A 26064-nucleotide genomic window follows, 5' to 3' on the forward strand; every position below is an offset into this window, starting at 1 on the left:
AGGGGCCAGCCCGCAGTTACTAGCCATTGTAGTGTACGGAGCTAGGTGGAGCAGTGAGGAGGCATGCAGAGAAGGACAGTGGGGAGGAAGGAGGTGGAGCAGCTGTAAAGGGGAATATCTCTGTACCCCACCTGTGGTAACACTGCTCCCTATGACCCAGTACTTACCAGAGCCGAAACTTAACTTTTTGGTGCCCTGTGCCTGAAAGAGCATTGGCGCCCCCCTCATTTTTCAAAGGACATAATGCACCCAAAAAAGGGCCATGGCTTCATGGGGAAGGGCCAGGGAAGAGATAGGGGAGGCCAGGAGATGCTGGGGATGAAATAAGAGAAAACTACAAGCAAGAATGATAATAAACAGAAATTTGACAGGTCCAAACAGAACCCACTGACCTGTGGTGCCCTGTGCGATGGCACAGGCCGCACTACCCTAGCTACGGCCCTGGTACATACTGTATACTGGTGCCTCTCAAAAGTATGGGGGGTCACCCCCTTGCCCCCCTTCCTCCTGTTCCAGCACCTATGCTGGTGACAAAAGCTGCTGTTACACAATTAAAAAATTAATAGTAATAAATAATACAATTTTTTTAATACAATCTTCCAATGTAAATGCTTAAATCAAGCCTTTTGCATATCTGCACAGTGTCCTTCAAGATAATAATAAGAAATAAAGCTAATGTTTTCCCTATTCACAATCCTTGTAAGAAGTCAGAACAACGGCTATAGTTTATAATTCAGTGCAGACAGATGCAATAGAACAAGAACACCTTCAGTTGTATAAAGCATCATTTATCTTGCCATATTATTAGCACTATCTAAATAAAGGACAATAGTAATGTTGTTATAAAATAATTGTATTTTAATTTGTGGAAAGTATCAAAAGATTTTCCATTCGGAGGATACAATTGTTGTGGACTCAGAAACACTCCAAATCGGAGTAGACTGTCCTTGCGTTTTGTTCTAGAAGATAAATGGTAACAGTTCCCAGACAAGTTTACAGATGAAAGTGTAACTTTTGAAATAGTTACGGCCTTGTCAAACACTTTGTGCTCATGACTATTTACTGGGAAGGTCTTTGACTTGTTGCAATAAAATGGTTTGAACACATTTATTTAGAGACGAAAACTGCTTGACATGGAAACAAAGTAAAAAGTATGTATTACGATTACTTTCACGCCATCTGCATCGTCCTCCAAAACTGTTCACTTCTAGGCTAGCTTTGTTATGGTTGGTGACCCTGCTGATGGTGATGGATGATGAATGTGTAACTGTGTGAGCCTGAAGCACATTTTTAAATTACAGAACTCAACCAACAGTGAGTCAGTTCTGCTGGTAATCAAGTTATTTTCAAATGCCAGTCTTGAGGCTCATCCCATCCCCCACTGTTTCAGGGTCTGTTGATGAAATGGTAGCTGAAGGCCAATATCCTAACATAGGTTCAACATATTTATTCCCAGTTTTTGGGGTATATGGGAGTCAAGAAGAGTTTCTGTCTGTCCCTCATAAAACATGTTAGAGCGAATCTTGGTGGGGACTTTTGTATATTAATTGTTGTAAAAGGAATACAATTATCACTCATTAGCGAGAAATCTGGGTGTGGTATAAAATATTGACCATAAAAAAGGTCAACAGTCAATAGGTTGACACCAAATAGTCGACATGCAAATGCAATTGGTCGACAGGCACAAAAGGTGGACATGTATAAAAAACGTTGACTGACAAAAGGTTTATGGGGGTGAAAGGTTGACACGTTCAAATGGGTGACACAAAATGGTTGGTACATTTTCTTTTGTAATTTAACCCTAATACTAACCTTAACCCTCCCCCTAGTGCCTAACTCTAACTCTCCCCCTAGTGCCTAACCCTAACCCTCAGACTAGTGCCTAAACCTAACCCTAGCCTAACCCTAACCTTCCCCCTAGTGCCTAACCCTAACGGTCCCCTCTGGCAGCCTAACCCTCTCCCAAGTGCCTAACCCTAACCTCCCCCAAATGCCTAACCCTAATTGTCCTCTCTGGCAGCCTAACCTTCCCCCAAGTGCCTAACCCTAACCCTCCCCCTAGTGCCTGCACCTAACCCTAGCCTAACCCTAACCTTCCCCTTAGTGCCTTACTGTATCTATCCTTCTGGCAGCCTAACTCTAACCCCCACTTTAACCCTAACCACAAAAATGTAAAAAACCCCACATTTTGTGTTGACCTTTTGTGTGCTGTCCATTTGAACCTGTTGACCTTTTAACCCTGTAGTCCTTTTGCCCTTTTGTCAGCCGACCTTTTGTACTTGTTGACCTATTGCATGTTGATCAACTGGTATCAACCTATTGACTGTCAACCTATTTATTGTCGATCTTCTATCCAGATACCACGAAATCTATGTACCACTGAGCAGATGAATACTGTTTAAATAATTTATACAGTATCTACGGACAGTTTTGAGAAATTGAGGCTATTTTAAGCAAGACAGTTAATTATTCTCTAACCTACATGTGCCAATACCGGCCATCTCATCTAAGTGATATTTAGGATTGTCTTAGGTTTGATTGGCTATTAGACTTCCCCAGTTGCTTAGTACAAAACAGGATACAGGGGATAGGGGAAGAGACCAAGCACTGGCCTCAGTAGTAAATTTAGTCACAGTATAGTAATATAGGTATGTTTCACATATAAGTAATCTTATATTAATGTAACACCCTATGTTAAATAAGTCAGTTTTTTACATCATGCAAGGTTAGGATAGGGGCATACCTGTGTGTATGTATGTATGTATATATATATATATATATATATATATATATATCCTACCCTCAGGGAGAAGGGTGACACCATCACTGCCCCTGTGACATGTATTTAGCCTGTACGTTATGTGTAATGGCACTATGCAGAGTGGAGAGCACCCAGCGCTGAGTTTCCTGATTCTGGCCACCTTTTCTGTGCTGCCATGTGTGGGGCGAGATCATGGCATAAAGTGCCCTTGTGTCGTCCTGCTGTTGGATGCATACTACCTGGACCTATTGACCTACTTTACTTTAACTTTTGAGATTTCGAATTACTCATCTGCAGTAAATATATTTGCCTTGTCAAAAAAACCCTCTCACAACTATCCAGGTATTGTTTGTACAAGCTTTGTTGTAAAACAGATAATTATAGTACAGAACCAAGGGCCTGATTCAGACCCATTCGCTAGGATGCGCTCACATGCAGCCGTCAGCAGCCAAAGTATGCAAATCCTGCGATCGCTAGCAAGACATTACCACGCCCACTATGTCTTGCCGTGTGATCGCGGTATGTATTTAGAAGCCCACCAGCCTGACACAAGACGTCCACTTTCACTTAGTAACATACGTCAACTCCAGGAAGTGTATTAAACAATTGGTAACATCGAGTTACATCGAACCCATACGCAGCACTTGTGTCTGACCATACCCTACCGCAAGCACTGCGAGTGCTGCTGTGTGTAATTCAGCCATGTGACGTGTACGCTGACGAAGCCTCTAAATTATGCACGCCCCTGAAACGGCATTCAGACACACAGACACGCCTGTGTTCGCAGCACCACACCCCTGTTACCATCGACCACCCCCTGTCACCACCCACAAACAGCTCGTCCTGTCACTCATACTTGTGGAGCGTCTTTATACTGGGTGCGATCGCTTCCCGATCGCATGGACTGGTTTATTTATTTATTTATTTATTAACAGTTTCTTATATAGCGCAGCATATTCCGTTGCGCTTTACAATTGGAAACATTTATAGAACAAAACAGGCTAATAACAGACAGACATAGAGGTAAGAGGGCCCTGCTTGCAAGCTTACAATCTATAGGGAAATAGGCATTGATTTTGTGGGCTGCATGATCCAGTCACACAGGAATGTCGGCCAAATGTCATGAGTATGTGAAAGAAAGACAATATGTGAGGTTATGTGTGGACTGTGAGAGGGGATAGAATAAGACATGGAAGCTATGAAGGTTATGTGGTCAGTTCTGGAATCTGATAAGCTTGTCTGAAGAGGTGAGTTTTCAGGGAACGCTTGAATGATTGAAGACTAGAGGTAAGTCTTATTGTGCATGGTAAGGCATTCCATAGAGTTGGTGCAGCCCGAAGAAAGTCCTGTAACCGTAAATAGGAGCAAGTAATGCACGGGGATGAGAGACGCAGATCTTGTGCTGAGCGGAGAGGTTGGTTGGGAGATATTTTGAGATGAGTGAAGAGATGTATGTTGGTGTAATTCGGTTAATGGCCTTATGTGTAAGTAACAGTATTTTGTATTGAATACAGTAGAAAACCGGCAACCAATGGAGGGACTGACAGAGCGGGGCAGCAGACGATGAACGTTTGGCAAGGAAGATAAGCCTCACAGCTGCATTCATAATGGATTGTAATGGCGACAGCCTGTTTTTGGGAAGACCAGTAAGGAGACTATTGCAATAGTCAATGCAGGAAATAATGAGTACATGGTTTAGAGTTTTTGCAGTGTCTTGTGTGAGATATGGTCGAATTTTGTATATGTTTTTTAGATGTATGTAACATGATTTTGAGAGAGATTGAATGTGGGGAACAAAGGACAGTTCAGAATCAAGGATGACACCAAGGCAGCGAGCTTGTGGGGCGGGGTGGATTGTTGAGTTATCAACAGTGATAAAGAGATCAGATTGGTAACTGTTATTGGCCGGTGGAAATATAATTAATTCTGTTTTAGAAATATTAAGTTTTGGTTCGCGCACGTCCACTGTGTCTTGTACGCATGCGCAGATTGCAAATATCGGCAGGCTACGTGCAAACACAGCCTAGCGAAAGGGTCTGAATCAGGCCCCATATCCCTACTAATGTATAAAAATGTATGTTTGTTGCTCAATCACAGCCAAACCATTGAATCGATTGACTTGACACTTCGTATATGAATAGTTTACAGGCCGGGTTAGAACATAGGCTATGTATTTTCCCATACCTTCCACTCACATTCACGTTTTTTTAGGTACCAACTCCAATGTACATGCACATGCGTGGCAAGGAACCTGCAATGCAGAGCACATAATAGGGAGATCTGTAGTGTTGCCAGTCGGGCAGACATTCACGCGTGACCCAGAAGATCACTTGAAATACAATGCACATTTCATTCTATACATACAATTAAAGACATATACAGGGAGTTCGGAGAGTCCCTCCGCAGTGACTGTGTGCTAAGTGTGTGACAATTCAAAATTCAAAAAAGGGAACCACACCAACTGTCAGTGAGTGCTGGTCGGCGATGATTGTCAGCGTTTGGAGTGGCAGTTGGTGTGGCTCCCTTATTTGAACTTTGTACTGCGCTACAGACCCACCTCTGGAGCTGCCGCGTCTGTCACACACTTAGCACACAGTCACTTTCCAAACTCCCTGTACATGGCAAATATGTTACATCCCAATGACTAATGCTATCCAGAAAAAAAAAACAATGAACATAATGAAATTGTTACAGCTAATTTGTATCAGAGAGATACTAAGGTCAAGCAAAAGTATCAGAGATAAACTAAGCTCAAGTAAAAAATATATTCCCCCTGAAGCTAGCACTTGCAATGTCCATCAACAAATCACAGGGCCAAACTCTGAAAGTGGCAGGTATATACTGTCACAGCCCTCCTTGGAGTCCCCAGGATTAGACCCCATCATTTACCTTTGTGGGCCTGGAGCCCATTTCATCCTCCAGTACCAGCCTGGAGCCTAGTTCATCCTCCAGTACCAGCCCGGAGTCCAGTTCATCCTCTGGTATCAGCCCGGAGTCCAGTTCATCCTCCGGTACTAGCCCGGAGTCTAGTTCATCTTCCGGTAACAGACCGCAGCCCAATTACCCTCTGGAACCAGCCCGGAGTCCAGTCACACTCCAGTGCTAACTTGGAGTCCAGTTATCCTCCGGTACCAGCCCGGAGTCCAGTCATCCTCCAGTATCTACTTGGAGTCCAGTTCATCCTTTATTCCTCCTGTACAAGACTATAGTATCGCAGCCAACCTGCTAGTGCTACATCTTCTCATCGGATCGTATCTTGTGATTCTATTCTATGCGCAGGAACTTCATTAAACCTAGTAGTTTCCAGCATGCAGCTGACTCTAACAATCCAGACCCAAGATCCAGCTCGGGAGCACAGCCACAATTCCTTACGTCTCTGACTTATACTTCGGACGTCTTGCTTTTCTCATGGACAGTTTTACATTGCTTGCTGGTGAGTTTCAAGCGGTGGCAATCTGTATATATTAGCTCCAGAAAGAAAATGTTGTCTTCAAAATTGCCCTGCGGTGAACTTCACTACTATTGTTTTAGTTCTTCATAATATTACTTTTTAAATGTCACACAGATGCCCTGGAGAGGGTGAAACCTTTATTGGGGGGGTCCCCAACTCCCCAGGGATCCCTGGCCTGGGCTGACTAATGGTCAGGGCTGATGCTGTGGCTGGGGGGCCCGGTGAAAGGGCACCCCTGGCTGTGGCATCAGTCCCCCATTAGAAAGGGTCCAGGACTGGTTTTAAATATACGGGGTACCTCACGTCATTTTTTTTTCTCCGTATATTTAAAACCAGCTCTGTCCCTGCTGCCTGTTGCTGGTTCGTAATTTACAGTGGAACCCTACACATTTTTTTCCCTGTAAATTAAGACCCAGGAGAGGCTGGCAAGCTGGAGGCTGGTTAGTCTTTTGGGGGGGGACCTCACATAATTTTTTTGACAAATTAACGCTATTTTAGCCATTTACAGAAAGAAACATACACAAATCACAATGATTTGTGTATGTTTCTGACCATCTCGCAGCTCAGGGGGTCGAGAGTTTGAAAAGTGATTTTGACAGAGAGTTTGCTCCTATCTCACCCGAGCTTGTCATCCAGATTTTTGGTAAATTTGAGAGATGTATGTTTTAGGTGAAAAGTACTTCCGATTTGGCCCGATAGTGATTTGATTCGAGATTGCTATCTCACCCGAGTTTTAAGAGTGAGATGAGAGAAATCTCTCTATAACTTACCCGACTTTACCTTTAGTAAATATGCAAGTAGGAAAAGAAACAATAAATCACCCGAGATGGTCATCTCGACCTATCTCGATTCTTAGCAAGTTTACCCCTATATCTCTTAATAACCATTTTCTCCATATATTGTCAATTATATGTCATAGGTGGGTACTTAGACATCATTGGTTTATTCCAGTAAAGGACAAAGATAATTACATTTATGAGAGCAGAGATATTTATAGTTCAAATGAACAACCCTATCCCCTATCAAAATTGTTTCTAGCCTCCAGAGAAGAGGATGTAGCTTTGTAACACAGAAACTTATTTTATATTATTATAATTATTATCTTTTATTTATAAGACGCTATAAGGGTTGCAAGTGGATAAAACTGACAACAAGAAACATAAGTACAGAGTTAAACAGACGGTATAAATACAGCGCCTGATTCAGACCCGGTCGCAAGCGCTGAGCGCTCGCAACCAGGTCGATGGTGGCCCAGAGCGCATGCGCACGATGGAGCCGGCTCCGTCGTGCGCATGTGCGAGACCCGGATAGCGACGGGCATGCCGTCACTCCGGGTCTCGCACCAAAGGGGGCGTGCTGTCGTTGTTGAGTGACAGCACGCCCCCTTTGGTGGGCGGGCCGGTGGCTGCCCAGACGGAGGCGTTCCCATGAGAACGCCTACCGTCTGGGGGCGGCCCCACTGACATCACAAGTGATGCCAGTGGGGGAGCTTTCGGCTCTGTTTGAGCCGAAAGCTCTCTGGGGCTTGCGGCAACGAGACCCTACCACAAGGGTCTCGTCGCAAGCCCGATGGTCGCGATGGTCTTGACCATTGCAACCATCTTCCTGGCCGCTCGCTATAGCTGTGGGTGGTCACCCACAGCTATGCGAGCGGCCAGGTGGCCATTCTAAAAAAAAAAAAGACTGGCTCTGAATCAGGGCCACAGTGTGCAGTTAGCATAATTATATAGAGAGTTTATAGTCTATAGCAGAGGTTCTCAAACTCCATCTTCAAGTCACACTAACAGTCCAGGTTTGACTTAATTAGTACCTCAGTCAATTTAATTGAACTATCTGTGCTCAACAATAGATATCCTTAAAACCTGGACTCAATTTCTTGGTTTCCCTCCACATAACCACTCATATATCTATATTTATAGGCATAAAGGCTCACATGACAATCCATTGTAGCTTCCAGGGTGATGGCTTGCAATCAGCTACACATGTGATACCAAAAGCCTAAATACTTTGATTTACCATAATAACAAATATCGACCCTGAGTGAATCCACTTTTGAAACTGATTGAAAAGGTTCTTCACACACAAAATCATAAGATCATCAAAACACATAGTTAATGTATAGAAATCAAATTTGATTATTTATCTAAATAAATAGGTTACAATTTTCAATTTCATTTTGGGAATAGATTTACAGCTTTTATTCCGCTTTTCCAGCACTAGGTCAACAGAGGCGAGAACAGGTGCAGTCTATGGGCTGTTCTATCTTCTATATACACTGTAATGCAGTTTAGAGTTTATCAAATATAGTATTAAAAATATTAGGTTTGGATGGAAGGATTTTCATTAAGAGGAATTCTGTGACTGGTGCTGGGTTTGTGTGAATGAGACAGGAGAAGGATCTGCAAATCGCACCCTGTTTAATTAGCACCTTGTCTGTAATTTATACTAAGACAATTGTTTCTTAATTTAAACATCCCTTATTATTTTACATTAAATCCGGGCTATGACTGCACATGTAATTTATTGCGATTTCTGCAAGCCCTGGTATCATTGATAATGCCAGGAGGCATGGATATACACATATATGAAATGCTCGTAATAATAAGGCCATTTTATAAATCTGCAGGCATTTAGTAGAATTAGGAATTATTGAATAAAGTTAAGCACATGCTGGCTGAGACAGAATTTCAGACAACAGATACAAGAAGACGAGATCAAGGGGGGGTGAAGAATAAGTAAAGGTCAATGAGTGCTACTGTATACAGTGGCATTAGTAGAAACAGGTGGACAAACAAGTGATGAAGCCGAAGCTCTTGTCCCTTCTACAAGATAGACAAATTACCATCAAAAGATCTAAAAATTTTTTTTTTTTGTTCACATGCAAAATTTGGCACAATACTAACAAGATATTATCGACTGTTGTAGATGTAAAGGATTAATTAGCACAATCCACCAGCTGTTTTCTACAAGTCGAGTTAAGGGGAAAGAGAATTAATTACCCTAAAGCTACAGTGCAGTAGAGGCCCCACATGAGGCGAGAGACTGACAGTTTCACAGGGAGTGAGCTTCAGCTCTAGAACGTGTTATCACCCGACAGGCCAAATAACGGGTGAGATGATCATGTGATTTATACTGCGAAATTCAACAGGATCTTTTTTACAGGGAAATACAAATTCTATTTATATTTTAGACGCCTAATAAATGAATCTATATAATTTATTTATCCAACAAATGCGCCCATTTGTTTCATCAGCTCGCCTTAGCCTGTTGCTGTTAAGTGATTTAACCAAGTGCGGGGAATCCAATTTTAATACATTAAACCACAGGACTGTCACCGTCGTCTGTATTTGTGGATCAGTATCGAGACCCTTTGGTCAAGCTGCAGCAAGAGTAAAGTTGAAGCTAGGGGCTTTGGTCTCTGCTCATTTATGAAATAATGGAGCCAACGTAACACTGGCAGGAGGGGTTGTAGTTATGAGACCGGAGGCTGCGATGCAGCCGTCTAAATCCCGGTGGGGGAAGCCCTACAAGGGACTTAAGATGGACATCAAAATACCAACGCTTATCTTAATCCCGATGCCGGAATACAGAAGGACGCCAGCCTGAACGAGGTAAGTCCAGGGCACCATTATTTTTGCCCATGGGGGGAGGATTAGGTTTAGGTATCATAGCGGGGTTAGCGTTAGGTTTGGGGGGGGGATGGTTAGGGTTAGGCACCCCTAGGGGGGAGGGTTAGGTTTAGGCACCCCTAGGGACCAGATTACGGAATAGGAACCCGAAGCTATGGGACCCTGGAACCTGAATCCTGGAACTTGGAGCTGAAGCCCACTACTATGAACTCAGAGAGATACAGCCAGCAGAGACTCAGAACCAAAATAACCTAAAACTGGAATCAAGAGTTAGAAATGAGGAATTCAGGCCTGAGAGCTGACTACAGACACACAGCCCAGAACCTACACACTGATACACAGAACTGGAACTGGAACCTGAGACAAAGCACTAGCCCCAGTATCAGACACCCAGAACACAGAGACCAGTCACATTGTATTAAGGGCATATATATCACAATCTGCATTTTTAAAGCAGATGTTATAAATATTTTCTGCCCAAAATCGTAATGTGAAAATAAATATTTTCACGCAAATTTACAGAAATGTACATGCAGGAGATGGGCTCTGATAAAAGCCCATCCTAATGAGAGCTAGAAGCTGTGTGATAGCATAACGCTATCACACTGCTTCCTGGTTTAGGTGCCCGCTTATGCGGCCATCGCATGCACATTGGCTGCAATTTGCAAATTAGTAGCCCATAGGCTACGATAGGATAATGCCATCTGGAGATGGGGTTGTCCTATCTGGGCCAAATCCAGCAGCACAGCAGTCCCATAGAAACCTATGGGGGTGGAGATATCTACTTCAGCACCTCCATAGTACATTCGGGGGATACTTAATATTTGAGGATATCCCCTGATAATGTGTGTTTACCGGAAATATCATTTGCCCCTATGTGACAAGTGACACAAATGCGAATGCTCGATTTTGAGGCATAGCCTTGCTCTAAAACATCACAACATTTTGATAACGCAAGTTATATTCAGGAGCCAGCTCTGCAGAGTGAGACAGAGTGATCATTTCTCAAACTGATTCTTCGAACCATTACTGACATTTTAAAATTCGCTTTCATTTTAGGACACTTCTAAAAAAATTAAGTTAAATTTGAGAGCATTGAAGAAGTTCAGTCTAGTTTGATCTAGTTAGACCATGTTCCAGACAGTTTTACCAAATATTTTCTAATGGTCAACAGCAAACATTAAAAAAACTCCAATGTTGAAATTTGAACTTTGATCACTGAATGGAAAAAAAGATAAAATATTATTGTATTATTTAAAACATTTAAGTAGTGTTTAAAAATAAATATATTTAAATAGATGAATTTGAATGTGAACGCCAAACCACGAATATGATCTGTGATAGGCCAACATTAATCACAAATGTCAAACTGCCAATTTGAATTGTTGTCTACTGACAACTGCACTGGCCTTATGGCCTTATAAACTAGAGATGAGTGGTTGGGTTTTGACTTGGTTCTTTTCATCAAATTAGCGCAATTTCGGATTTACTGTATCTAATTGGCTATCCAAAACACGAGAGCTGGACAGCCAATATGATGCAGTTTTTGATATCTGAACATAACCAAGTAAAACCAAACCGCTCATCTCTGATTTGATTTTGCTGAAAACCAAATCTAACCGAGTCCCGACTCGGATCACTTTGGGGTTCCAAATAGAACAGAGTCTCAACTTGGGTCTTCTCACCAACTTCAAAACTCATATCTACAAATCGGATCTTACGTATTTTGGATTGCATTTAAGTCCCTCACTTGTGATTTCAGATGCTGTGAGGTGGTCAAAATTGACTGGAAATTAATGGAAATTAATGTTTTTGATATTAATAATACTATAGGAACAAAAACAGGTCCAAGTTACATGATATTTGCTGCTTTTATTAATTTTTAAAGAAATCCAAAACTGAAAACAAAACCAAACCAAAAACACTTGAGGGTGGTTTTACTAAAACAATGACGATGATTTAGAACCAAATCCAAAACCAAAACATTGGGCTCTGGAAACATCTCTATTATTAACTGTAACATTCAGTTGAGATAAAATGGAGACGTTGCAACCAAACAGCTTCTAACTGATATTTGATTGACTGTGCTAGATAAATGACAGTTAGAAGCTGATTGGCTGCTTTGGGCAAATTTTCCATTTTATCTGTCTCTGAGGCTTGATACATCTCCCCCTCTCAGACAGACTAGATTAATGTGCTACATAAAAATTATATTCAAATAGACATCTACTTTAAGGAACAATTTTTCACAATTAATGTTACAAATAGTGGTGATTACATGTGAACAGTGTTACAATGTATGAAATGACAACTACTGATAAATTGTGAACCCCTGCTGGGCTTCCAATAGAGCTCAGATAGCAAGCCTCAAGTTCTATGTGTTGATCTGCAGCTGCAGGAGAGAAATCACACACAGGCATGCAGTTGTGATTATAAAGATTTCTCTGTTTATTTTGGTTCCAAACTCACATTTTATACACTCTGGCTTATACAAGTTGCTAAGTAAGGTTAGGGTATACTCATCTCTAGCTTATTACCTAGCCAATCATGTTACAGTGTGCTTCATTACCATAGATAGCTGTATGTCCTTGTAACGGCAAAACTTTTGATACATGTTTTTAAAAAGTTCTACAATAGCATTTGAATAAACTCATATTTGTCACATATTTGTCACGTACATGAATATCACAAGATGGTTTCTTTAGTGAACAAAATGGCATTCTGACTTTAACATTTCCCTCCTTTTTATTCAAATCTGACATATTTATTTCATCTAGTTTACCTAACTCATGGTTCACCCCCTATGTATTGACCCCTACTTCACACATCTGTCCACCTAACGTGTAGGATGCATGGGGTACTCTTTTATAGTGATACCCATTCAAGATCAAGTGTGTCTCTCATTCCCTATGGTCCTGTGTCTTCTTTATCTTGTCCAAAATTCAGGTAAGCCTTTCTGTGGTTGTCATGCAGAGTTCACATACGTCCTTTTCAATCAGAGCTGCTTTCTTTCGGCAGATTACGCATGTCTGTGTAGTATCATCATAAAGGAGCACCATCGTACCTGATGTTGTGGTATAGTGTTTTGAACAACAATCAAGTGTAAGTATTTTCCTTATTAGCTATATAACAATTCTGACAACAAGATAAATGAGTACAAACAATGCCAATCCTTTGGCTATTAAAATGAGGATACCTGAAAGCCATCCTCCTATCCCCTTAAATGTGTGCTGGATTCAGTCAGGAAAACCATCCATTACCATAAAGATCATACTCTGGATCATTATGCGCTTTCCTAAATTGGTCTTTCAATTCCTTCCCTCCCCATCTTCTCTCCAGTGTATGCGGTGGTATTCCTGCCAGAGGTATAGTTTTTACTGCCCAGGTGGCAGGACTTATCCTAGCAAGTGAGCAGCTTCCATATTCCCCAAATGGCAGGAAGTTATAGGTCTTGTGATCACATACAAAATAGAGAGAGGAAGGAAGTGTCAACTGTCCCAACCAAGTGACCTCTGCCACTAGATACAAAAGCAACTGTGTTTCCCTTGGCACACAGGGGGCATATAGGTGTACATATAGCTCCTCTGGATTTGTATAGCCACAATTCTGTGCGTCATCACAATCTGTAATAATGGCTCTATTATTAAGATAGCTCTCCCACTGGGGCGATCCTGCCCATGTCAATGTGGGATATTTGCCCTTGGTGTTAGGGCATGCAGTCGGGAATCTGGCAGACCTTATCCCAACAGCTGGCTTCCTGACTGTCATATCCCAGCAAAGGTCTAAAGACAGGTGTCGATATGCTCACGCCTGTCATTAGACATACGCTGGGTGGGGAGGGTTAGGTTTAGGGTTCCCGGGGGGGACTTAGGGTTATAGGGTTAGGCACCCCCTGGGAGGTTAGGTTTAGGCTAGGGGTTAGGCACCCCCCCCCGGGGGACTTAGGTTAAGGCAGCAGGGATTTCCACTGCTGCGGGATGCTGGTGTCAGGATTCCAACTGCCGGATATGCGTCCGGTGGTAAATTATACCGATTCCGGTGTTAGTGTGATGTTGGAGTGTGGCAGTGAAAGAAAGATCTGTTTTTTTTCTAACCTGACCTAATGGTCCCTTGTATACCTGGGCATACAGTATATTTGCATGTTATCTACCCAAACCAGTTGCATAGTCTGTTTGCTAAGAGGTGCTTTCCTGATGGCCTTCCAGCATGGACTGCTACATAGTGTACGGTTTATGAAGATATGCAAGAGTGTGTATACACCCAACAGTCAGTGGTATTGGCAAATTGTGCTAAAACATGATGAATGCTAATAAATTTGTTATCCCATACCTCATTCAAATGAAGGTGCAGTTCTCTTCTTTCTCTTGTTGTACTACTATTCGCACAGTTACTTGGTTCAGTGCTTGTGATAAAAACCTCAAAGCTAAAAGCTAAAATCAAAACTATTACAAGAGCAAAGCATAGTATGTATCCCCACAAGCTTTTTTCTGGCTTAAGGCCTAGCAACATTTATTCATAACTTCAAATTACTCCAAATCTCCTTGTGTGAAGATCTTGCAGTGTGAGGCGTGTATCCAGGTACTCTTTTCTGCTCACCTTTACTGCCATCGGAGTTGTTAGGAGAACTTGATAAGGACCCTCGTATGTGGGTTCTAAGACTTTCCTTAGAAGCTTCTTTATCACAACCCAATCACCTGGTTGCAGTTTGTGGGTGCTGTAATCTGAATTGGGATCTGGAATAGAAGAGAACACCTGATGGTGGATGTTGGTTAGCTGGTGCTGTAACTGAACCATATATCTTTTCAAATCACCATGCTCATGTTGTAACTGTTGTAGTAAGTCACATCCTGTTCTAGCAGATGTACCAAATAGTATCGCGTAAGGTGTTGTCCCACTGGGAATGTTTCTAAATAGTTCAGTCTTTACACTTTATCACAGCTATGGGGCTATATATTCCCAAATCTACCAAGATATGCTCTAAAATTTCTCCCAGTTATATACATATGTACATATTACTTGTGCAATTATTTTCCTCTTTCCTATTGTTCTTTTGTGTTTGCTGCCTTTCAAAATCAGTCAATTCGACAACAGGTCAGAGCGCAGAATATACTCATACACAGACACTTAAATAACTGGATGAAATTAATCTTTAATCTCTGGAAGGGATAACATGTCTGTGGGTTACTCTTTTTTCTGGTACCTTGACCACTTTTCCTGGGTTGTGCAAAACATGGTTACACACTCTGCAACAATTGGGGGAGGGTGGGCCTGTTTTGCCTAACTGACGCCTGGTGCTACCCAATGCTGGTTTAGCACCCTCACCATAGCATCTCTTGGCTGGTGTTTCCATGAAGTATCTGGTCTAAGACTGGAAACAGTGCATGTAGCAGACAGAGACGGTGCTCAATCATCCATCCATCCATCCATCACCCTGAACTCATGCACCTAGTGTTTTCCAGGTTTCTACTTCTTTCTGTGGAGGCCTGGGCCTGTAACTGTTTAAAGAGGTCCAGGTCCAATGTCTCTGGTGTTAATGGCCACCAGTATCAGAAGATCAGGTAGGGCTTTTACTGCAGCCTGTTTGGCAGCTTGGTCAGCTAGGGAATTGCCTCTTACCTCTGGGATATTTTCTACGGGTGTGTGCTTTACCCTTATTTACAGCTAAATTTATAGGCAATTGAAAATCAGCAAACATGAATCTAATGCAATCTACATAATCTATGTATAACTTACAATAACATGACCTATCAAAAAAGGTTTCATTAATGCAAAACAATTATAGTCATTAAAGAAAAAAGTGAAAAATTAAACAAGTAACATTTGAGTCCCCTCTCCCATAATTATCTTCTGAGTCCCCTATTTCATAGTTATCTTCTCCCTTCTTTTTGAACCTAGCGATAATAAAATAGCTGGGTTCAAACCTCTACATCCTTGGATAGTATAATTGAATTAATACTACTGTATACTTGGTGAATCTGGTATTTATAACATAAATAACTGAGAAATACATTTAAACCTGTAAACAGTTTGAAATTCTTATCTTCTTGTGCTTCACTAACTCAAACCCTTAATCTATATATCTGCAGAGTATTAAGTCATAGTAGACCTGTACTGATCTATATTTGCAAAAACAATTTCTGCTGATTTTTCTGAAGCAATTAACATCTTAATTTGTAAGCGTACATCATTCAGCTGTTTCAAGCACTGATAAAACATTTTGTTAGGGAACACATTGGAATCTGAATTTTATTATTATTCACAAGATCTACATTAACTAATTGCTAGTCTGCTTATAAAACTATTGTACATCACTATATACTACCCCCTCTTTTTGTGGCAATTGAAAATCACCTCTACCATTTTTATTTTATTTTGCAATTACAGCTTGTGTTGCACCCCATGCAAATGCATTTCTTCACATTGAATGTCTCCTATCTCAGAGGCATGGGCTAGACTTGCAATCCTGCCCATCTCCCACCCCTTGGCTTTGGTAACTCTGATGTTTCCTCAGGCAATGTGCCAGGCATCAATGCCACCTCCTTCATTTGGCTCCACCCCTTCTAATGGGCACCCAAATACTTCTTGATTTCCTATCATATAGAATTATATCTCAGAGTGAACTGTTTGCAAAACTTTCTACATTGAAAGCACCCTTCCCAACACATCAAAAACCACATTCCTCTATTATACAAAATATGGTAATACATTTTCATTAAAAATTACAAATTTACCAGTACATAACTATGTTGTTACACCTGCATCAATATTGTAAATATTTTATTATACTTCTTTTAGAACGGTCACTGTTTTTTGAAAAGGAGTTTTTCTTCTGTAGTTTTTATTGGGTAGGTGGGCATCTGGTGGCCTTTGTCCTATTTTAATTTGGGTTTTGGCCTGTGTGTCAATGCTGTGGGTTGCTTTGTATGAGGGAGCCTCTGGACTGCTATGCAAGTCATAACAGTTCCTCTTTATGTTCCCCCTCTTTCCACAAAATAAACACAGTCCCTTTTGTTTAGCTGTCTGTGAATTAACTTTATTCTTTCAAGGTCTATCTGACCTACTTCTTACTGCAGTCTGACTAGATCGGGCTGCACAGATGGTGTAATGGTTAGCGTTACTGCCTCACACCACTGAGGTCGTTGGTTCGATACCCACTATGGCCCTAACTGTGTGGAGTTTGTATATTCTCCCTGTGCTTGCAATTGTTTCCTCCGGTACTCTGGTTTCCTCCCACACTCCAAAAATATACTAGTAGGTTAATTGGCTCCTAACAAAATTACCCCTAGTGTGTGTGTGATTGGGAATATAGAGTGTAAGCTCCACTGGGCAGGGACTGATGTGAATGGCCAAATATTCTCTGTAAAGTGCTGCGGAAAATGTGTGCGCTATATAAATAACTGGTAATAAATAAATAAAATAGATCTTCAACTGCCATATTTAACATCTGTTCTTGCATTTCATCTATTTCTTTCTCATATTCCAATCATCCAGTGTGTTATCTAGGTTATGTTTGTGGACATAGCCTCTACTTCATCTCCTCACATCTACATTTTGTGGTGACAGAACCAATCACTTTCAGGGACATCAGCCTTCTGGAACATTTTCATAATTTTGTCAGCCCTATCTTTACCATAGAGCGTCTTAAGTACCTTATAGGCAATACCCTCAGGCACATTTTTACTTTCTGCACTCCCATGGTCAAATCAGTCCCTTGTTTGACCTGTCTGTGGAATCAAATGACCTTATGGTTCCGTATAAATTCTGGAATCAAATTACTTTATGATTCTGTATAATCCCTGACTATAAAATCAGTTAAATAGACCCTGATTACAAAAATCAGTCAAATAAAGTCCTCTGTCTATTTTAGACAATATGAGAACTATCCTTTGGTATGTGCAGACTTCTGGTATGAATTTTATATGTTCCAGAGAAACTGCCTCTCCCTTATGGTCTATTCATCCACACTATGAAGAGGATGTGAGTCACTACCTAATTCCTGACAGTCAACCAGGGTCTCCCCTGGTGTCTTTTACCCACCCAAAAATTACAACATACACACTTAAGTAAATCCCAACCTTCCCAGACCCCAGCTTCTGAACTATTCGCACTAAGTGGGGCATCCTCCAGTTCAGTAACCTCAAGAACAAGCCACTGTTGTCCTCCTATTTCTGAATCTAGGTATTTTGGTAATATTAATGTGACTATACACACACAATCAGGACAGACTACTATTATTTCCTTGACTTATATTATTTAGACAAAGACATATCCTCTGACCCAGGATGCCTCATATGGGTCATCGTAGGGAAATACAAAGGATCTGACCAGAATCACTGGACACTTTTACTGTACCACTTCTCACACCTGACAGGGCAGTGTCCCTCACCTGAGACCCAGAGAGTCAGGGGCATCCCAGCAATGTGCAGTCTACACTAGAAATGTTCACCAACCCCCATGCTTTGGATCTATACCTCCTCTGGTTTTGGATCTGGATTGGTTTTGCCAAAACTGCCCTTTCGTGTTTTGGTTTTGGATCTGTATTTTTTCTAAAAATAATAATAAAAACAGCTAAAATCACTTAATTTGGGTGTGTTTTTGTTCCTACATTATTACTAACCTCAATAACATTTTTTCCACTCGTTTCTAGTCAATTTTGACTACGTCACAGCTCACAATATTGTTTTCATCCAGTTTAGGCCCAGAATTTGCACCAAGCTAGCTGGCTGACTAAGCTAAGCAGTGGGCAGTACAAACACATGGCAGTTCAACTTCCAACATGGCACATCAGGAAACAAATGTTTTTATTATTCAAGAGGCCTGAGGGAGTTGGAGAATGTATGTAGTTGAAGGCAGGGACAGGAAGGGTTGATTGGTATTACATTTTATTTCATTTTTGATTCTGAAGTAAATTTATGAGGGAGAAGTGGAGGGGAGACATTTACAAAAAATATTTTACTCATTCACATCAGTCCTTGCCCCAGAAGAATCCTTGAGCGCCATGCCTGCTGCTGTGAGTGGATTTTCATCCCAGAAGGGAACCAGGAAGACTTCTAGTAGTACTTTCCAAAACAATTGACTGTGAAATAATACTTTGCAAAGATTTCACTTGAAAAGCATTTCCCAACCTGTACTGGGACATTAAAAAAAAAACATAGTTAATGGCCTCCAAACTGCCGTTGTACCCACTGTCCACCAGCACAGATATGTGGACAAACAGAACAGAGCAAATGCAAGATTTCAGATTTAAGGTCTTACATTGTGTCTTTCTTGAGAATCTTGTTCCTGCTTCTGCTGCTAGGAGTGGATTTTCATCACAGAAGGGGACCAGGAAGAGTGCTTTCCAAAACAATTGACTGTTAAATAATCCTTTTCAAAGATTCCACTTGAAACTTTTCCCAACCTGTTGTGATGTTCTGAATTTGTTGTGGACCCAGGGTGGTGATAGGAGCAGACACAGAAGCAGACTTAAATGAAAAAGTGGACTTTTTAATAAGTGACTTAGAAGACATGGGAATGGCAAATGAAAAAGTCCAGGTATAGCACTAAAGTGCACTTGATAACTGTAGTGGGGGTTAATTAGAAATATGTCCAGATAGTGACAGGCAGGAACAGTCCAGTATACAAGTATGGTGAGCTGAAAACAGAATGCAGGTATGATGAGCTGTAACTAAATGCAGGCTTGATGAGCTGTAACTGAATGCAGGTTTGGTGAGCTGTAGCTGATGCAGGCAGAGGTAGTGAAGTCCAGCTGGGAGTGAAATTAATGAAACAGCAGGTTCAGGTACTCAGGCAGGTAAGGAGGTATATGGAGGGTGCAGGTTAAGTCCAGCAGGTTGGAGCAGGCAAGGTTCAGGCTAGGAGTGTATACAAGCAGGCAGATAAGGCACAGGTACTCTCTCTCAGCCGCAGCTGAGAAACACGTTGCACTGGCAAAGGAAGGTAGGCTCTGGACCTTCCTAAATACTCAGTGCCGCGCTGTGACTGGCTGGAATGAGCACATGACCTACCAAGATTGGACAGCCAGAATCACATGGCCGCAGACAAGATGGCGGTGCCCATGCCAATGGAACAGAAACACTGCCAGACCTCACCAGGCCTAGTGACAATGTGCCCGCACAGAACCATGCGCAGCCAATGCCCCTCGCCAAACACCAGCACCACTGCCAGAGATCCCCCGCCATAACAGCCTCACAGGTAATACCCGGTGACTACCATGCCGTGAAGCCCTGGCCGTGACACCTGTTCAGGGACATTAAAAAAAACATAATAACTAAGTGGCCTTCAATCTGCCATTGGACCCACTGTCCACTTAACCAGCACAGATATGTGGACAAGCGGAACAGAGCAAATGCAAGATTTCAGATTTAAGGTTTAAGTCTTACATTGTGTCTTTCTTGAGAATCCTTGAGCACCATGTCTGCTGATGGGAGTGGATTTTCATCCCAAAAGGTATGAAGACATTCTTTATTCTTCCCAATGGACACGTGATGCAGTGATGGCTTCTCCTTCAGTTTCTCCAGCAAGTGCATCTGCTGAAAAAAAACTAATCTTTGAAAACACCCACTGGTCAACACAACCAAGTTTTGACCTCTGGTAAGGTCAGAAGAATTGTCTACAATTAATGACACCTCTGACTCCATCTGATATGGTCACCATTTAAAGAATGGTTGAGGACTATTTAAAAAAATATTAATGATAGCATCCAAATAAGCATGTCAGACAGCCTACTGGCAGGAAAAAAAGGTAATTTGGAGTGTGTACACAGAAAGAGTTTTCAGCACAGCCGGGAACCTTGTCAGTGATCGGCCGGAGACTACTTACCCAAAATGTGGAAAAGATGATGTCCATCAAAATGAACTACAAATTCTATGAGAAAGACCTTTACCGTCAATTACGTACAAAAATCACGAGGCATCTGTAATGGTGGATTCCAGCGGGGACAAATTAATATTGTGTGAAGAAGATGATGTTTACAATACGGTTGCATGGAGTTGCCCCTCTGACCTGCTGAAATTCAGGTAAACAGGCCATAAGTAGGGAGTAGGGACACTATAATGAGAGAATGCAGTTTTAACTGCTTTATTCCATTTTTTAAACCATACTCTATTTTCACCTTTTGAAAATATGTTTATGTGAACCTCAGCTGAGGCGTTTGTGATGTCATTATGTTTAATATATAATGCATGTTATTTAGCACTTTGTTGTGGTCTTGTAGTCAGCATGTAGATTAATCATTTATTCATGATTGAGGAAAGAAGTGAAAAGGTGCATTTTTTATTGCTATTAAATTGTAAAATTGTGAAGGTTCCACTTACAGTGTCACAAGATTTTTTTATGAATAAGAAAAGAATAACACACTGCGCTACCACTTACAGTGTGACAATTTTTTCTACAAATACACTGCGTTTCCACTTAGTGTTACAATTTTTTTTACAAATACACTGCCTTTTCCACTTACAGTATGACAATATTTTTTACGAATACACTGCATTTCCACTTAGTGGAAAACGCAGTGTATTCGAAAAAAATTGTCACACTAACAGTTTCACAATATATTTTACGAATGCACTGCGTTTCCACTAACAGTGTCAAAATTTTTTATGAATACACCCCTGCAGCCCCTGCCCCTGGATGGACACAGCAGCCCCTGCCCTAGATGGATACAGCAGCCCCTGGATGGACACAGCAGGCCCTGGATGGACACAGCAGACCCTGGATAGGCATAGAAGCCCCTGCCCTTGATGGACACAGCAACCCCTGGATGGACACAGCAGCCCCATTTATTAATGACACAGGCAGCACTCTTGGCACAGCTATGTTGTTGATAAGTGCAACTAACGCACACACACATAGAGAAAAAACACTTTTATTAATTTTTTTTTTACACTGGGGGGGAGAGCACCCTGAACAAAGCAGCAGCCCCTTGATAAACGACACAGGCAGCACTCCTGCACAGCTGTGTTGCTGATAAGTGTGGCTAACGAGCACACACACAGAAAAAAAAACACTTATTAATATTTTATTTTTTTTACCTTGGGGTGAGGGAGAGCACCCATGAACAAGGCAGCAACCCCTTGATTAATAACACAGGCAGCACACTTTGTGCAGCTACTTTGTTGATAAGTGCGGCTAATGCACACACACATGCAGAAAAAAAACACTTTTTTATTTTTATTTTTTCACACTGGGGGTGAAGAGAACGTTTGATGGTCAGAGCACCCCCTGGACAAAAAAGCAGCACCCCTTTATAGACTGCAGTGACACAGGAGCCACTGAAGCCCCCCTCTTCTGTCTGCAGCACAGCTCCTACAGACAACAACACAGCCCTTACGGACAACAGCACAGCCCAGCCCTATGGACAACAGCAGCCAGCCCCTATGGACAACAGCCAGCCCCTCTAGACAACAGCAGCCAGCCCCTATGGACAACAGCCAGCCCCTCTAGACAACAGCAGCCAGCCCCTATGGACAACAGCCAGCCCCTATGACAGCAGCAGCCACCCCTTATGCACAGCAATAGCACAGTCGCTATGGACAACAACAGCACACCCCCTCCCTAGCTTTGTCTTCACTCTCCACAGCCGGAATGCAAATGGCGGTGAGCGCGGGAACCTTTATAGGATCCAAAACCCTGCGAGAATCTGACTGCGGCAGGATGACGTTTTGCCTCGCTTTGAGATCCGAGTAAGGCGGGAAAACCCGAGCCGGACTCAGATCTTGCCGCGGATCTGCAAGTTCAGGTGGGCCTGGTTCTCTGAGAACCGGACCCGCTCATCTCTAGTCTACACCGCCTACAAGGCCAGGGTTTGTCTTTACTCTGTTTCCCAGGGTCAGACTCACAATCCCATGTCAGACATCCAAATTCACGCAAACAATGGATCCAAACTTTCATACGTTTAATGCAACAAAACATATAACACATAAAAAACATGATATGTAGGGAAAGAAAGTACTCTCTTTTGTTTGGGGCACAAGTACTTTCTTTCCCTACATATCTGCACTTCCCTTACTCTTATGTGTGCACCTCCACAGGAGCTACTGTATACAACTACAATTACCCTGATTTAATAACCAATTGTGGAAGTATTTCTACCTCTTGCGATATACATTTGTTGGTGTACTTGGTGCCAGTGCTTAGGGTTTCCCCCCTTTCCCCATCTGATGACATAAAAAAACATGTAAAGAAACCTGAAGGTGGCTATCAGATACCCAAATTTGACCCACCAACAAGCGTAACTCAGGGTGAAGGGACAGAGACTAAGAGAGCAGAAAATCTACTCACCGCAGATACACTCAGTGTCTCTCCCTCCAGTCCAGCATCTATGTGTCTGTTAGAGGATCAATATTCATGGGCATCTCGGTCCGAAACCTCCATTACTGATAAATCGTGAACCCCTGCCAGGCTTCCAATGGGGTATGCAGTCAGGAAGCCGGCGTACCTAAACCCGACAGCTCGCTTCCCAACTGTCATATCCCAGCAAGGGTCTAAAGACAGATATCGATATGCTGATGCCTGTCATTAGATATACGCCGAGAGCCCGAGCCCGACACCCGGCATCCTGATCGAAGGGACGCTGGGTGCCGAGCGCAGATAGCTGCAGGGGGGGTTAGGTTTAGGGTTCCTGGGGGGGACTTAGGGTTAGGCACAGCCCTGGAAGGTTAGGTTTATGCTACAGGAAGGGGGGTTAGCGTTAGGCAGCCCCTGGGGGGGACTTAGGGTTAGGCACCCCCCGGGGGAATTAGGTTTAGGCGGTGGGGAAGTGGGGGTTAGGTTTAGGCACTTAGAGGGGGGGTTAGGGTTAGGCACTGGGGGGGAAGGTTAGGGCTAGGCACCCCTAAGGGAGGGTTAGGGTTAGGGGTAGAAATAGGTTAGTATATACTTACCTTTGATGATTGGGATTTCCTCCTCTGCCGGGATGCCGCTGTCGGGATTCCAACCGCTGGGCATGTGTCTGGCGGTAAATCATACCGATTCCTCCAATAGAGCTCAGATAGCAACCTTCAAGTTCTGTGTGTTGATCGCAGCTGCAGGAGAGAAATCACACACAGACATGCAGTTGTGATTATAAAAATGTGCCTGTTTATTTTGGATCCAAATTCACTTTTTATACACTCTAGCTTATACAAGTTGCTAAGTATAGTTAGGGCATACTTATCTTTGGCTTACTGCCTAGCCAATCATGTTATAGTGTGCTTCATTACTATAGATAGCTGTATGCAGGGCCGGTGCAAGGTTTTAAGGTGCCCTAGGCAAAGTTTCACTATGCTGCCCCTGCTTCCCCCAAACCCTCCACCCAGCCCCTCACAAACATATCTACTCCAGCTCCCTAATGGTACACTATCGCAAGTCAGACTGTATTTGCGAAAAAAATGTGTAGACTCAAAAAACACAAATTGCAGCCAAATTGCAGAGTGGATGGATGGATGGATAGATAGATATAAGATAGATAGATATAAGATGGATGGACGGACAGACATGGGATGGACAAATGACAGACAGACATGGGACAGACAGACATGGGACAGACAGACATGAGAGAGACATGGAACAGACAGACATGAGAGATGTGAGACAAACAGACATGATAAGAGACATGAGACAGACAGACATGGGATAGATAGACATGAGAGAGACATAGGACAGACAGACATGAGATAGACATCAGACAGAAATGGGCCAGACAGATATGGGATCGAGACAGAGATATGAGACAGACAGACATGAGACAGATAGACATGGGATAAATAAATAGATAGCCAGCTGCAGGGAGGGAGTGGCACAGTGCAAAACATAGCAAATAAAAGTGAATTGCATTTGTCAGTTTATATTTCTGACACAGGAACATGGCACTTACCACCAGGGTGTCACTCTTCAGCAACTGCAGCTCTCATCCCAGCACAGGCTCCTCGTCGTCTCAGTCTGTCTCTTCTAGGGGGCAGAGCTACTCTGTGCCTGGCTGCCTGTTAGTAAGGGAAGGGGAGGAAACTGCAGGGGACAGGAGCTGTGCTGTATGATGTCTGGCTGCCGCTGTCTATGTGAAGAGTGACAGACAGCCTGGCAGCCCAGCCCCAGCTAACTTAGTGAGACAGAACCCGAGCAGTTTCTAGCAGCATGATGTACTGTAGATAGATGGAGGATGTCTCGATCAGAGACATTCTTCATTCTAGTGGTAGGCTGATTCAGTGGCGCCCTCTAGTGGCTGGCGCACATAGGCAGCTGTCTAAAGCTGCCTAATGGTAGCGCCGGCCCTGGCTGTATGTCCTTGTAACGGCAAAGCTTTTGATACATGATTCTAAAAAGTTCTACTTGTCACATATTTCTCACGTACATGAATATCACAAGATGGTTTCTTTAGTGAACAAAATGGCATTCTGACTTTAACACTACGTTTCATATTAACTATAAGGTTTTCTTATCCCAAGCAAGAGTAATGTGGTAATGTGTTATATAAAGGCTCATACACACTAGACAATACGCTCCATGAGCAATATCGTCTAGTGTTATCCCTCGAAGTACCGGGCTCTCCCGGGCAAACAATTTTAACATACACACTGAACGTTATAGTTAACCATATAATTCAATGACATCATCCGGCCATATCCCCGAAGTTGCAGAATCTGAAGTTCAGGCGACGGAAGACATAGTTAACAATTAGCGGGAGCGCGCATCGTTAACGATATTGTGCATGCACACTGGATGATCTTAAACAATATGAACGATCATGATATTGTTATCGTCCATATCGTTCACTTTATCGTCTAGTGTGTATGCCCCTTGAGTCCTCATTTGAAATAGAATGCAAGTGGTCAAAAGAAACAAACAGAAAAATACACCTTACATCACAGTCCAATATCCATTGATTGATTGCTGCTGTTCCAACCCACTTTATGCAAGCAGGGTTCACAGTATCCTATTGGAATTTTAGATCATGGAAAGTCTGCAAATGACTTATAGTAGGGAGACCTGGGAAAGAGACCTTAAGATATAGCACAGTTGTTCCCAAACTGGGTGCCATGGCACTCCCGGGTGCCATGAGGCACATGCAAGGGTGCTATGGGTTGGTGATTCAGGTCCAAATCAATTTATTTATGGCCCATGTGATAGGCAAAATCAGAGACAAATAATATGTGGACAAGCAGAAGTACAACCCTGTCCACCACCACATAACTAAATCTAAAGGTGACCTATAAGCACAATTTAATTCATCTAATAAACTTTGACAA

The sequence above is a fragment of the Taudactylus pleione genome, unplaced genomic scaffold (assembly GCF_031769625.1).
Source record: "Taudactylus pleione unplaced genomic scaffold, aTauple2 ptg000217l, whole genome shotgun sequence".
NCBI lineage: Eukaryota > Metazoa > Chordata > Amphibia > Anura > Myobatrachidae > Taudactylus > Taudactylus pleione.